The sequence below is a fragment of the Bos mutus genome, chromosome 29 (genome assembly GCF_027580195.1).
Source record: "Bos mutus isolate GX-2022 chromosome 29, NWIPB_WYAK_1.1, whole genome shotgun sequence".
In the NCBI taxonomy this organism is placed as follows: domain Eukaryota; kingdom Metazoa; phylum Chordata; class Mammalia; order Artiodactyla; family Bovidae; genus Bos; species Bos mutus.
In genome coordinates, this window is record NC_091645.1 from 2,226,037 (window position 1) to 2,239,964 (window position 13,928).

The 13,928-nt window shown below is 43.1% G+C and overlaps 1 protein-coding gene and 1 pseudogene across 2 annotated transcripts in view; both read right to left on the reverse strand.

Moving 5' to 3' along the window:
* The window catches only part of FAT3 (FAT atypical cadherin 3), an 801,625-nt gene that overhangs the window by 521,087 nt on the left and 266,610 nt on the right, over positions 1-13,928 (reverse strand). The gene's annotated exons all lie outside the window — the stretch shown is intronic.
* LOC102274362 (septin-2 pseudogene) lies at positions 7,389-8,466 on the reverse strand (annotated as a pseudogene).

A 13,928-nucleotide genomic window follows, 5' to 3' on the forward strand; every position in this document is an offset into this window, starting at 1 on the left:
GAGGCAGTACTGAATTTCTCAATTTTCATGGCAAAATATAGAAAACAAGTTCGACCTCATGCATATGCTCTTTCTTCCCTACTGAGAAAGTGGTGTAAAAAAATATACATTACTAATTCTGGAAACTAAAAAAATATATATTCCTTAAGAAGAAATCAGACAAATGAACTTATTTACAAATCAGAAACAGACTCACAGACTTAGTTGCTGAGGAGAAGGAATAGTTAGGGAGTCTGGGATGGACAGGTACACACTCCTAATATTTAAAATGGATAACCAACAAGGACCTACTGGAACTTGCACATGGAAGTCTGCTCAATGTTATATGGCAGCCTGGATGAGAGGTGAGTTTGGGAGAGAAAGGATACATGTCTATGTACTGCTGAGTCCCCTTGAGGTGCACCTGAAATTATCACAACCTTGTTACTCAACTGTTTGTTGCTGTTTAATCGCTAAGTCGTGTCTGACTCTTTTGCAACCCCATGGACTGTAGTCTCCCAGGCTCCTCTGTCCATGGGATTTTCCATGGGATTTACCAGGCATCGAACCCATGTGTCCTGCATTGGCAGGTGGATTCTTTAAGGAAGCCCATTAATTGGCTATACTACAATCCAGAATAAAAAGTTTAAAAAATTTTTTTAAATAAAGAAAATGATTCCATAGAAAAGGCAACTATAGAAACCTACATAGTCAGGGACAAAGTGTACAGGTAAATGTAAGAACCTGGAAAGAGCAAGTGAAATGCTGCTTCCAAATATAGATTAATGGGCATTGTGGCATTTATTATTTATCAGTTAAGCCCTGTATGGTTCTACCCACTGCTTCAAATCCCTTAGGCAAAAATACAATGAAATTCCATTAGTTAAAACAGAACAACCGAGCTAGAATAGCACAGTCTCATTATAACACTGTTTACCATGGGAGAAAAAGATTGGAAACCACCTAACAAGAGGCGGTGTTTGGGGGAAAACTGGGGATTTCCTTCTGGTCATAAGTAAGAGGCTTTGAAGGAGGAGGTGACGCTTTTTCTCTTACCTGTCTCTGTGAGAGGTAGGTACACTGCTGGCTTAATTCTGACCCAATGCTCTAATACGATGTTTCAGTTTGTTCATTATAATGTTGTTTAATCACTAAGTCATGCCCGACTCTAAGTCATGTGACCTGGTGGACTGTAGTCTGCCCTCTGTCCATGGGACTTTTCAGGCAAGAATACTGGAGTGGGTTGCCATTTCCTGCTCCAGGGGATCTTCCCACCCCAGGGATCAAACCTGTGTCTCCTGCATTGGCAGGCAGGATCTTTACCACTGAGCCACCTGGGAAGCCCTATTTTAATGTATAATTATATTAAGTAGAGTGCTATTCTGGGAGGTCAGACTAAGTTGGATGATGTCTCTTTAAAAATATATTTTAAAAATTGTATCTGGCTGCACTGGGTCTTGGCTGCAGCAGCACATGTCAGCTCTCAGCTGACCAGTCAGGATCCGGTTCCCTGACCAGTGACCGAATCTGGGCCTCCTGCATTGGGAGTGAAGTCTTAACCACTGGACCCCCAGGGAAGCCCTCTAAACGAGGTCCTTTTGATGATTTTTCTTTTTTAAGGCAAGGACATTGATATCCATTTATCAGCCATTCTCTCCCACTTCTCTGGGCAAGCAAGTTGGGCAGGCTCCTCACTGCAAAGGAACTCACATATAGCTACCAGAAGCTCCAAGGAGTGGTTACAACCACACACCTGCACGGCTAGCTTCTCAAAGCTCACAGGTCGAAGTCATACCAGGCCATCCATGTGGTATTCCCATATGAAACACTTTCACATTTCCTCTTGGCCTATTTGTATTTATATATCATATTTATCACCTACAGTGTCAACTTCAAGGATGTTTCTTGGATGCCCCCACTCACACAGCTTTTGGACCTTCTCTGACAGCTTGGGGCACAGGGTCACAGCCTCAAAGAGACAAGGGTTCCAGCAACAGGCAACACAGAGAAAGTCTGTGCTGCTAACAGAAGTTCTTTCTAGTCCTCATCTGCAGGATCTCCGGTTTGGCTTGCCTTGCCTGTTGTCTGTATCATATCCTTTACGCCATCTGCCCTCACTCTTAGATTTGCTTCCTGGAACAGCCTTGCTCTTCTTCCTCCTCTGTCCAGGAAGTGGTGACAGTTCCACCTTGGCCCTCACCTCCTAGCTGCAGATCGTGACCATCCTCAGCGCTTTACATGGAGACCAACACTGGAAAGAGCTGCATGCTCTTTAGGCATAAGAGTTTCATCATAGTGCTATTTGCCAAGGAACATGCACAGAAAAAGTACCAAATGCTCAGAGGTGGGTGTTGACTGAATGCATTACAGTGCATCCATACAGCAGAGTAGTATGTAGTCATTAAGAAAGTATGAAGTCATTTGTTATTGAGAAACATTTATTAACAGATAAAAATTTACCCACAAATGATAAAAATAGGTTGTAAACAAGATGCATAGTATCATTCCATTTTTAGAAAATTCATATATGTACACAGCAAGACAAAGATATGAAGAGCTCTACATCAAAGTATTGAGTGAGTGAGTGAAGTTGCTCAGTCGTGTCCGACTCTTTGCAACCCTGTGGACTGTAGCCTACCAGGCTCCTCTGTCTGTGGGGTTCTCCAGGCAAGAATACTGGAGTGGGTTGCCATTTCCTTCTCCAGGGGATCTTCCCAACCCAGGGATCAAACCCAGGTCTCCCACATTGCAGGCAGACACTTTACCATCTGAGCCACCAGGGAAGCCCTACCACACCTATCTCTGAGTGAGTAGTGTGATCATGGATTTCAATGTTCCCCATCACTTTGTTCACTTTGCTTATTATTTTTATAATTTGTTTACTATCTGCAAATCAATTTCAAGATCCCAAACTAAGGAATGGAGCCAGAGTTTAGATCCTAGCTCCGTTTAGGTCATCTCATTCAAGAATTCATATTTTGTACCACCAGTCAGTTAACAGAACTTGTGCTGAATAGTAGCCTCAATGAAAAACACCACACTCACAAAATGAAATTCTTTCCACCCAAACTCACGCCATATTCCCAAGCTGGCAGAAGCAAACTGTCAATGTTTTCCTCGATTTGATTTCCCAGATCACTGCCTACAGGAAGCCATGCTTCAGTCTGGAAAACATCAGCCCATGAATTAACAACATAATTACCGCATGATATCAGCCGACACTGCACAGTAGTGAACAGGTGTCCTGGTAGAGTAAGATTAATGAAGTGACTGCAGCAGGAGCTTGTCAGAGCCACAATTTCTGGTAACAGAGAGAGCCATCATGTTGAAATTGCAGGGTCTGGATAAACTGAAAGTAGACTCAGAGAATTATCTTGACTCTCCCAGCCTAAGTTCAAACTATTCCCTGATTTTTAGAAAAGAAATGTTATAACCATCACATTTACAGAAAGGAAGAAAGTATTTTAACACCTCAGTGACAAAGATATTCAGAGATGTTCCTTGAAGCACATTCTCTTGCAGTAGTTGGTCTACAGCCATCCTACCATGACTACCCAAACTCAGCTTTCATTCAGATCCTGGAAGGTTGTGAATTCTTCAGTGAAGAGCACACAGGGATCCCATGTTCTGTAACAGCATGGGTTCCAGCACTAAACACAACTCACAATGGTGAAAGATCAGTCAAAATTTCCTAACCTGACTAAGCCTTAGTTTTCTTATCTATACGATGAGGCAATTAATAGAATTGTAACAATTAAAAGAGATACTGAATATTAATAGGGCTTGGCCCATGGAAAACAAAGAAAGGTTGTCTATGACTATTATCAGCTATTTTCCATAAATACCTGTACACATACCTGCTTAAATTATACTGCATTTGAAATTTTTCTAGCCCTCAAAGACCAGAACAATGTTCCAGCAAAATACCTTTCTTTAAAATCACACATCCAACTGTCTGTCAGGCTTCCAGCACACTCAAGGGCCTACCCTAAGTAAAATTAAATGTTATGCTGACAAGGTTAAACGAGGTTTATGGATGTCTTCCTGCTGATTTTCATTAACTCATGAAGATTTACCCAATCATGCTCCCTCTCCATTGGGAAAACTTGATACTGGAGCTGAATGCAGCTGAAACAATCAAAGAAACAGAAAATGTGTGCGTACAGGTCTCTTATCAACTGATCTGCATTCCAGATGAGTTGACGGGAGTCAAGGAGAACTGGTCACACAGAACTCCTGGAAACAAGCTCAGGGAAGGCTTTCCCACTGAGGCCATCTTGGGAAGGACCTGCACCATCCAGAATAGTGGCCACTGGCCACATGCGGCTACTGAGTTGTTGATATGGAGCCATCTGAACTGCAGAATGTTTAAGTGCAAAATACGTGCTGGATGTTGAAGACTGAGTAGGAAAAAATGGTAAAATGTAAAGTATCTTTAAGAAGATATTTTAATATAACTTTTATATTTTTAATATTAATATACCTAGTAGGTTAATAAGTGAAGTGAAAGTGTTAGTCATTCAGTCATCTCTGACTCTTTGTGACCCCATGGACTGTAGTCCACCAGGCTCCTCTGTTCATGGAATTCTCCAGACAAGAATGCTGGAGTGGGTTGCCATTTCCTATTCCAAGGGGTCTTCCCAACCCAGAGGTCGAACCCAGGTCTCCTGAGTTGCAGGCAGATTCTTTGCTGTCTGAGTCACCAAGGAAGCTCAGTAGGTTAGTAGAATCTATTGCTAAAATTATTTTCACCTGAGGTTTTTTTTTTTTTTTGCCCATTTAACTAGAAAACTAAAAATCACATAGTGTGGTTGTCTATCTGTTGGATCTATTGTCTATCTATTGGGTAGTGCTGATTCAGACCATGAGGTTCACAAGTCATACATGGTGTACACATTTTGTTTCCCTTAAATGGGTGATCGTTTATCAGACAGTTAATATGTGTTACAGTGAAACAAAATTGGGATAGGCAATAAAATAATACCTTGGACAAGAGTCCCCGTCAATAAACGTTAGCTCTTTATGTATAATTCTTATGTTGAATAAGCAAAAGTGAGTTGAATAAGTTAAAAAGTAAAAGTGTAGGCTGAAATAAGAAAAAGTTCTTTGGTCCAAGATTTCTCTGAGCCACTGCTCTACTTTATATGAAATTTCAAACTCAAAAAAGATATGTGGCTAGTGTTTTTCAGACTCATTTGATCACATCATTTGTATCCTTTCTTTCTTTTTGAGTGCCTTAAGGGACTTTTTTTTTTTTTAATGTTTTGGGACTCTAGTCTTTATTTGGACTGCAAAGAGACAAAAACGATGAATCTTCCATTTAGAACCAGAGAACCTGAAATTTGATTAGCACAATTAAATAATCCAAAGAAAGTGGAAATGACATTTTGCCGGGCCTAACATACACAGTACACTGTGGTACATAATAAATAATCAATTTATAGCATTTGTTTTTATTAGTGAACAGGATGAAAAGCAGCATTTGAGCAATAATTTGTCTTACTCTGACTGATTCACTGAGCCCAGGCTCTAAGGATATCTTTTGATTAATTTCTTAAACATTCACATCTTCTCAAAGCTGATTCATTCTGGGTGAGAAGACAGCTAATGAGCAGTAATGTGAGTAGCAGTTGGTAGAGATCAACAATAAAACAAGGACATCAATTTAGGGTTACCACAGTGGATGTTTATGGGGAAGTTATCATCTGCCCTCTTGTTAGTTATTTCCATCAAAGAACTAGTATGTGCTTGTCTCCTTTAGCATTAACTGAATCACAGTGTACAGGTCATTACAGCACCACCCCTGCGGGTACTTGTTCCCATCACAGCACTACAGCAACCTTTACATGCTTTTTAGAAAATCTCTTCTCTGCTGTAATCTTTTTTTTTAAATATCTAAACAGTAGTGCTTTATTGGTAAAAGGTTAGTTTCAATGGACACAAAATTGCTGTGTAAAATAAGTTTTCAAAATACATTTTTATAGGTAAAGTTTTATCTCTTAGTAAAAGAGCGATTATCTATTAGCAAAGGTATTTAGATTGGGGCAGCAAAACAAAAGGGGGTTTGAAAGCGTAGGTCCACCCACGCCCATGCATCCTTAGTGGCACCTGGCACTAAGTAGACTATATCGGGCTTACTACGTCTACTGCTTTCAAGTACTGCCACCCCGCCCCCTTTTTAAACGACAGCTTTTACTAGCATAGTTGATAAATGCCAAAATAACCCAAATAACTGGTCCTGCAGGGAGGTACCCTAAAGTCATGGAACACTTGGTTAAACCTGTACACTGCACCTAAAGCTATGGCTCTGACTGCTCGCAATCAGGCAGCAGTACAAGGGCGGTCAGGAGAACACCAGACGGCCTTCTGCAGCACACCTGGCCGGCTGTCACCATCTCCCTCCCTGCCTGGGTGGCCTCAGCCCTGGAGCTCAGCGCTTCTCCACATCAGCCCCCGGGCTCTAGTGGGATGAGAACACTGAGCCAGCACCCACCCGCTCCAGTCTCCTTCCATGTGTCACTTCTGGGGACTGATCAACCGCAGGGCAAGGAAACCAGCCAGCACGGTGACAGCTGTCAGCCAGCCCACGGAGCAAGTCTGAAAGAGCCTTCACTCTCAAGCCACCTATGGACAAGTCTGTGTAACATGTAAGGAAGGAAACCATGGTGGCTAAAAATGGATGGGACAGGCCACACACTGCTGTCTGCCTGAAAACCATTCAGGACGGGATCAGTCCAAGTGAAGCCAAACCAGGAGTTAAAAAAATGACCTCAGAATTCAAAGACTTTTTAAAAAACTCACCCCAACAGCCTGTTTGTGGAAAAGCTATTTAAGTATAAACATGTATCTAATTAGACTTCTTTTCATTTGGTAAACAGATAATGTGCAGATGAATTAAGAGTATGGAGTTATAGCAGCAAAACTGGTTTTACATGCTGTGCTCAGACAAAAGCAAGGCAGGGAAGCAGGTGCCAGGGCTTGGTGAGAAATGGCCTCGTACCCGGGCAGCTTGTCCTTCTGTGTTCATGTCTCTACTGCTCAGGAACATTCTTGAAAATCTGAATGTTCTGGAAGTAAATCATGATTAGTCGGTTAGGCCAGTCAAACCAAATTCACCTACTAACTATACGTGCTGACTGGTCCCTGGGAACCAATGCCAGTGTTAGTGGTTACTTCAAGTGGAAGAAGAAGGAAGATGGACAGTTCACTTCACAAAATACCAAGTATAACATCACAATGTAATGTAAATGTTAAGGTACTTCATACAAAATAACACATCAAAAGTTAAAAAAAAAATAAATACATTCTCAGGCACAGGCACTATGAAATGTGGACAGGCACCCCTCCAACAGTCTTGCAAATATGCAGCTGTGTTGCTCATGGGAATATTTATCTTGCAAAGTGTTTCCTCACACGTGGTGCCCGTGGATCTTGCCATCACCGTCACTGCCCTGCAGCTACAGCTGCCCCTTCATCGAGGTGATCATCTCTTGCATGTGGTGGAACTCAGCTTCCTTTTCCAGAAAAATCTGGTCTTTATTCATGTCCTCATTTTCCACCTTTCTGCCACCTCTCTTGAGCCTCTCTGATCAGAAGTTCTCATAGTGAAGGTCCTGGGTCACCTCTTGGAGATCCTGCACGTGAGTGATGAGCATCGTCCTCAGCTTCAGAAAGTCCTTGTGCTCCAGGTTCTCCACCTCCAGGATGCCCCAAGGGTAGAGGCGGCCTCTGACCTTCTTGCCTTGGGCTTCAATCGGCTGATTGGATCCAACCACAGAGAAAGGGATGCTGCTCTTGAGAAGTCTAGTCTGCTCTTTGAAATCTTCATCTTCACCAGACTCTGCATCAGGTAAGTGATAGATTCTGACGTCATGTTTCTCGATTTCATCCAGAATCCTTTTCTTCAGGTGCTCCTGCTCCTTCAGTGTGCGCATGTAGCCTTTCTCAACGACAGGCACAGTGTTCACCTTGCTGTGTATTGCCTTCACAAACACAACATCCAACGGCTGAAGTCTGTGTCTGAAAGGGGAAATGAGGTAAAAGCAGCAGTGCACCCTGTTACTGATGATGCGCCTCTGCTCAGACCACTCTCATCCTGCAGGCACTGTTCAAACTGCCATCGATGTAGGAGATGACTGTTTTAAAGCAGTCCCTGCAGTTGATGGTGTTCCCGAAGCCCGGTGTGTCCAGCATGGTCAGACGCAGCTTGATCCTTGCTCTTCAGTTTCAACAGTTGAAGCCTCAATTTGAAGAGTTCTTGCAATTTTCTTTGCAGCTCCAGGTAAGACTCTTTCTGGGTAGAGGTCAGTCAGCAAGATGAGGTTTATGAGCATCGATTTTATGAGACCCAATTCACTGACCACCACTAGTGTGAATTCAAAACCTTTTTTCACTGATTTTCGATGAACTTGATTTGGGAAGGTTTGCAAATCCAACATATCCAGGAGTTTCTGGATTTATAAATGGAGTTGGTTGTTCCTTAGACATTTTTAGCAAAGTTTCGTCAATCGCGGACTCACCAGAGAACTAAGACCAACTGACCATGCGCAGTGCACCCGCCCAGCGCCCACCCTTGGCTGTAACCTTTACCAACCACCACTTGGTAAAGTTACTTGGTTGAGTTACTGATCAACCCATCCTCAGTGGCAAAGATGTCTATGATGCTCTTCACAAAGACTAAGGACTTTCATTGATCTTTCTCTGCCTCTTGGCAGAGATTCCCAGGGAGCTTCCCAGGCGGCGCCAGTGGGAAAGAACCCACCTGCCAATGCAGGAGACATGAGATGAGGGTCATCCCTGGGCTGGGAGATCCCCCAGAGACAGAAATGGCAACCCACTCCACTGTTTTTGCTGGAAAATACCATGGACAGAAGAACCTGGTAAGCTACAGTGCATGGGGCAGCATTGAGTCAGACAGACTGAGTGACTAAGCAGTAGGAGCACAGACTACTAGACGCCTTGATCATTTCCTTGAAGGTGTGTATATCACTGTAAAATCTGTGTTCTTACAGCTAGAAGGATATCCTACCGACAGATACTATCACTTGCATTCTTTTTGACAGCAGTTCCAACACTGTGAAATAAAGATCAGAATGAGTCTAGAGGAAGCACAGGCCCTTTACAAGAGCTCAGCCACAGAGAGTATGTACAGATAGAACCCTAATGCGCATCAGCTGAGACCACACCTACAGTCTGCCTAGACAGACAGAAAGTGAAAGTGAAGTGGGTCAGTCGTGTCCGACTCTTTGCAACCCCATGGGCTGTAGCCCACCAGGCTCCTCTGTCCATGGGATTCTCCAGGCAAGAATACTGGAGTGGGTTGCCATTTCCTTCTCCAGGGGATCTTTCTGACCCAGGGTTGAACCCGGTCTCCTGCATTGCAAGCAGACGCTTTAACCTCTGAGCCACCAGGGAAGACCCAGACAGACAGAACCGCATCCTAATGGACTGTTCTCCTTCCCCCTCTCTCATTTGTCCGTCAGCCTAACTATCTATATACATTTAAAGACAATTGCTGAGAAAACAGTGCTATAAAGAGTCAGAATTGTTTGGAGAAACGTTTAAAAAGACATATGTTCAAAATATTCCTTGCCCATTTTTCAGGCAGGAACTTGTGACCAATTCATACTAGGCACTTTCACAGCTTAGGAAAAGAAAATACACATCAACAATTACTGGGGTCTCAAAGTTTTTGTTGCAAAATTTAATGTAGCCTCCAACTAATTTTTTTTCTCCCCTATAAAGAAGTTTTTTTTTTTAAGTTCTCACCCCTGTTCATTAATTTGGTTGCCAATCATTCACATCCCTCTACTTCACATGATGGATACTACCAAGAAAAATAAAAGGCAAATGCATTATTAAATTTCAGAGAAGTAGCGATATGCCTGTGATAAGAACATCCAAATACCACCAGGCTCACATAACTAATGCTCACTTCCCCTCATTCAAAAAGGGCTGCTTCTTGCCTCCTTTAATGTCTTTCATAAATTTGTTCTCCAGGGACTGCTGGCTGCTGTTAATTACACATATCAACTCCCGCTATGCCAGAGGAAACTTAATTATTCTAATTTTCAAGGTCATAGAAATATCCAAAGGTGCCAGTTTGACAGTCCAAAGAATATCCGAGCTCAAGGGAATCAGAAGCAGAACTTGCCGTGGAAGGCTGCTTACACGCTTATCCACAGAGCAGTGCAGGGTTGCTAGCTTCCCAACCGGAATTAAATTGTTCAGGACAAGCTACCCTCGAGTGACCGGCCAATGACCCTGGCCATAAATAGGAAACATTTCTTTGCAACATGTGGGAGGGCAGTTTTCTTTCTAGGGTCCTTCAAAGCTGCAACTTCTTTCCTACAGGCAAGAGTTTACCTTTGCAAAACCACTTAAACCTTCTTGCTTAACCACTGAGGTTTCGGCCATGAAGACAGAAAAGAGAGAAAGAAAGGAAATGCTCTGCAGAATTTCAAATAAAAGTTGTTCTACAGTTTCTCGGAAAAAGTAACTCCAGAGTAGATTTCCAGAAACTGACCAGCAAGAATCAGAATCCTGTTTTAAATCGTCCTGATTTCTTGAGGAATCCTTAACTGGAAGCCCAAGATTACTGGATTTTCATTATTGTAATTAAAAGATGAGTTTCTAACAATGCACATCTATCTGGATAATAATATGTCAAGGGAACATAACATAAAAAGTGAACACACTTTCAGTTTAGCAAAAGATATTTTAAGCTCCAGAGTAATTTTAAGTGGTAAATTTTAAGTGGTATCTAAGTGGTAAAGAACCTGCCTGCCAATGCAAGAGACAGAAGAGACTTGGGGTAAATTTCTGGGTCAGGTGATCCCCTGGAGGAGGGCATGGCAACCCGCTCCAGTGTTCTTGCCTGGAGAATCCCATGGACAGTGGAGCCTGGTGGGCTGCAGTCCTTGGGGTTGCAAAGAGTTGGACACGTCTGAAGCAACTTAGCTCACATGCATGTAAGTACAATTCTGGGATTTCATGGCTTCTGGAATATAACTTCTTATTCACTGGAAGTAGATTCTAAATTCCCATGTCGAGTTCTGCTTATAAGATTTACCTTTTTCCTCCTATTTTCCAAGTCTTGCTGCTGCTAATTGCTTCCAGCCCTGTGTGGTTCATAAAGCCTTTCAGTACCCAGAGGCTGTGACACTATGTTTCCTCTAGGGCCTTTATATAACTCATTCATAAAGATCTTCCAGGAAGCCTCCTAGTGGAAATTGCACCCATAAATCCCTCCACCATCACCCACCCCTCCCCACAAAGCCCCAAGGAAGCCGAGGTCTGAACATGAACACAATTTGAGAGCAAGTTCTCATCCCTGCAGGATATTGTGTGAGCTGTCCTTAAAGAAGATGCCATTCAGCTATCTAATGCCAAAAGTTTAAAAAATGCAATTCAAAATGTAAATAGTAAGCACCATGATAATCACACGGGAAAGAAGGGAATTTAAAACAATAAAACGTTTCAAAACATTTACTGGGTCCTCAGCTGGCCTGTCAAAGCTGAGAACATCAGGTCAGGCAGGAGGTATACAGATGGTTGTCACAGTCTGTTGGTGCTAGGGCAGCATTCCTCTCTGGCTAAGGAGTTGGCATTGCTGGGCAAGAGATGGCATGGGGAAGGAAAAAAAAGTGAAAGTGTTAGTTGCTCAGTTGTGTCCGACTCTTTCAGACCCAACAGACTGTAACCCACCAGGCTCCTCTGTCTGTGGAATTTACAGGGCAAGAGTACTGGAGTGGGTAGCCATTCTCTTCTCCAGGGCATCTTCCCAACCCAGGGATCGAACCTGGGTCTCCTGAATTGCAGACAGATTCTTTACTGTCTGGCCACTAGTGAAGATGGTGGGGAAGAAAGCTGATAATCTGTGGTCTAAAAGCAAATTTCTCAGACGTGGGCTTTGGTGTACCAGATCAGTCAGTTTGGAGGGAAAGAAGTCTAGTGGCCAGGAGAATTTCATGAGAAGAAAGTGACCCATATTATGGAAGACAAGCCCACTAGAACTTTCAACAGAGAGTTAACAACAAAAGCAGAGGTAGCAAAATTAAAGGAGAAAAGACCGACCTATTCTTCTTGGACAGTTTATGTAAAATTATGCTTTGGATTCTAAAGGATGAATGACCTTTTACAGCTCTTTCCTATGTCAAGATTCCAATTTTTCCATGTGGAGAAAATCTCTGACTCAGCCTAAGGTAGGAGAGTGAAAGGATTGTATTGAAATTTCAGCTCCACTGCTAAGGAGCGGTTGAAGCCTTTTGCAAGTTACCGAGTTTCTCTGTGCCTTGGTTTTGTCATCTGAACTTTACCCTACACTGTTTTCACGGGGACATATTTTCCCAAAACATGCTCCTATGGCCTCTCTCCAACACTTGACTCATTTCATTCATCTCCAGTTGGAGTGACACGTGGTTAAAGCACACTGGGAAGAAAACTGGACACACTCCATTCAGCTCCACACCCTTCCTCCTGAAACTGAGCGGTCCACAGAGAGGGCCTTGGACACCGCTGGGGTCAGGGGACCAGGTAAAGAAGCTTCCACTGCATTTGGGACCGGCATGTTCAAGTCCTGAATCTGGGGTTCATTCTTTGGAAGCTCGTTTGGCTCTGATAGTAACCTACATCAGCCACCTTAGCATCTCTAAAATGAAGATGATATCCTGGCCTCCATCTTTGCTCTTTTATTTCCCAAACTGTTCAGAATTCAGGCTGAGAGGGGCAATGCTCTTTCGTGGTCTCTCTCAGGTATCCCCACCAATCTGCAGCCTAGAGATCAGGTTGGTGTGAAGAGTGAATGAGGCAGCATCTGAAACCACCTATCACAAAGTCCCATTCAGAGTCAGATTTCACAAAAAAGTTGGCTGGATCAGAATCTTGCATCCTCTTACTGAACTGTTCACCTCCACGCCAACAGGCCAGCCAGCCACAAGGATCTCCAGACTCAACACTAGCCTGGCACCTGCCTAGCCACATGCTGCCCTTGGGAACTATCCAGGCAGCAAAATCTGATCTTTGTAGTATATCTTAGAGCAAGAGCACAAAAAACTTAACAACAGAATTCAGAGATCAGTGGCTCTAAATTGAGTTTGAAAGTGAAAGTGTTAGTCATTCAGTCATGTCTGACTCTTTGTGACCCCATTGACTGTATCCTGCCAGTCTCCAGATCCATGGAATTCTCCAGGTAGGATTACTGGAGTGGGTAGCCATTCCCTTCTCCAGAGGATCTTCCAATCCAGGGATCAAACCCAGGTCTCCCACACTGCAGGCAGATTCTTTACCATCTAAGCCACCAGGGAAGCCCACAAAGTGGGCTTAGTGACAAGTCAAATCCCAGAGACTGAATGAAAAGAGCTGGGGAGGAGGAAGTGTGAAAGCACAGCCCTGTTTCCACAGCCCGCTCTCAGCAGGCAACACGGACAATAAATTAAGGGTGGGGAGGGAGTCCAGCCCCACCAAATACTCCAGCTGTGGTTGAAGGAATCTATCATGGAGAATGAGAAAAGAAATTGGAATCCTGAGCAAACACATCTGCTAAAAACTAATTCATGTTCTAATCTCAGAAATGTGTGGAAGCGTAATTCCTGTTCTGCCTGCAATTATGTTCTGTACTGCCCAGGTCTATCGGAGTGCAGATTTTACACCTTAATGATTAGTTAGAAAGATGAACCATTCTTAATATAAAAAGTAACTGCCTCCATGACTTTAATTTAATAACAGAACAGGCTCAGGACTTATCATTCATAATGCTATACATTTTCCTGCCCCTAGAAAACAAGAAACCTTCAAGAGTCACCTCTTAAGTGGAAAGGCACATAAATTCAGGTGCAATCATGGAAAAAAAGAGGGGAAGGAAAACTTGGCAAGAGCAAAACTAACCATTCAGCTCTCTACAGGTAGGTAGATTACAAAAGCTAACATTTACTGAATGCTTGTTTTTTGCC